Below are 2500 nucleotides of genomic sequence, written 5' to 3' on the forward strand. Positions count from 1 at the left end.
ACGCGATGGAGAAGTCGGATCGAGTCGCCTGAGATGTGAAAGAGAGCGGAGGTGGCGTATGGAGTGAATGAGGGAATAGGCCGATGTTAATAAAGTATCTCTCAATAAAATGTATTCTTTTGGTTTAAAAAAAAAAAAATAAAAAAAGAATAAAAAATAATCCTGTAACTGAATATCTCATCCGTCAAATGTACGTGCTTATTCATAGAATTGACTTCATTAGACACCTGTCAAGATTTCAAGTGTATTTTTAAAAAACCTCTTCCTCCATTCCATCTAAAGTATTCATCAGACAACAGTCAAGGGCGTAGAGCTAGTTATGATTCCTGGTTCAGCAATATCGTGACGAGGCTCTATAATTAAAAAATCCCGAATGAATGTTGCTCAGCATTACACTACTCTCTTGTGGTGCTTCGAGGAGTTCCACCTCTAGGCCCATGTTCTAAACTTTGCCGTTCTCTAAACAATTTGATTCACCTATCTATGATTTTCCCCGGTATAGTAAGCTTTCTTGATATCTTGCCAACAGGAACTTGCACCGAATGCAGTGCAATTGGCTCTCGCTCAGCGAGGGATGTTTCTTAGACTGATAAATGACACATTGACATCAAAAGCAAATGGTAAGGTCGAATTGGTTCACAATGTTAGGTTATCTTTTCTTTTTTTTAAATTTGATGCATTTTGTGAGTTTCCAATGTTTTCTGTATAATTTAACAAATGGAATCGTTAAACTACCTTCAACTTAATATTGAAATGATAATATAAGGACTATGTTTATGCGATACTACTAGTGATAGGCGTCTCCTATCTATTTGGTAATGCATATCTGTGGTTGTGATATGACGTTTTTTATCACTTCGTTTTGTTCACGTCAATTTTGCTATATGGAAAACAGTTTTACACAATAACATAACATGATGTTCTAAAGATATCAGTGACTGTTTTTAACATCATAACATAAGATTTCTTCCATCTTATAAAAGAAAAATAGATAAATAAGGCATGAATTGTGCTTCCGGCAGGTAAACGAAAAATTATGAAACTCTGCCACCAGTTGTTTGGCCGACAATACACAAAGACATTCTTACCTAATAGCCCATGCAAAACTGTGTTCACCAACCTCGTAAAAGTCATAAGGCTACCTAATAAACCTAAAGGCATCCGTATAAACTCGAAATGCCCCTTGGGCAATGAGAATACGGTAAATTCCCGACTATCTGCATTAAGAGGAACCTGCAAAAATCTCTGCATAAGGTCTGTTGAAGAATATATCCTACGTCCCCCGATATCCACAAAAAGTTCTGGTATGCATGTGACCGGATAAAGGTCAGGAATTGTTTTCTCATTCAGTTTTCGGAAATCCACACATACACGGATTGAACTACCCTTCTTAGGCACTGCCTGTTAGGGAGAGTTGTATGGGAACACACTGGGTCTAATAATTCCTTACTCTACCTGTTCCCTGATTTTGTAGGGTATGCGGTACGCAGCAATGAAAATCGGTTTGGTTCCTTCTAGGTTCACCATATGTTTTAACACCTTAGTCAGCCCTAACTTATCCCCTTTTAAAGCCACAGTATCCCCAAATTCTGCCAAAACTTCACTTTAAGCATCTATATGCTCCTTGTAATCTGCATTAGCTTAATGGTCCCTAAAGATTTTCCTCCTTTTTTTCATTTCTGCCTTTGATAACTCCTATACAAGAGCCACTGAACCATTATCCCCACTCCAATCCGAGGTCTACCACATAAGTATTCTTCTGATACTTCCCAACTGTATCATTACAATTCAACAATTCCACCCATGTGTAACACCTGTTCGATACCTTGCTTACTGTGTTAATAACCTTTTTTAGCTTTTGGCTACCCTCAATTATACAGACCTCTTTGGGCATTTTCACGTCCCTCAACCTGATTTTCATCATGGCCACTGTACCTGAATTTAAAATAACATCCTCTGATAAAACCCCTTTTAATAGACGACCCTCATACACAACACCCTCTTGTGGCTGGTTATTCACCCTATGTCCAAAATTCACATGAATATCACCCATATTTATGTAAGTAGCCCCCATACCATCAACCCCAAGCCCAATGTTAGTATCAGTATCACCATTGTTAACAATATCACCATTACCATACCACCATTATTAATACACACACACACACACACACATATGTATGTATATATATATATATATATATATATATATATATATATATATATATATATATGATATATAGCTAATATGGATAGATAAATAGATAGATAGATAGAGATAGATAGATATATACTTACATATATATATATATATATATATATATATCTATATATATATATATATATATATAATATATATATATATATATATATATATATATATATATATATATATATATATATATATATATATATATATATATATATATATGTATATGTGGTGGTACTTACTTTTCGCACACAACTCTAAGGTAACGTGCGCCGACTTGGAGGCTATACT

This window comes from Macrobrachium nipponense, chromosome 15 (assembly GCF_015104395.2).
Source record: "Macrobrachium nipponense isolate FS-2020 chromosome 15, ASM1510439v2, whole genome shotgun sequence".
Lineage (NCBI taxonomy): Eukaryota > Metazoa > Arthropoda > Malacostraca > Decapoda > Palaemonidae > Macrobrachium > Macrobrachium nipponense.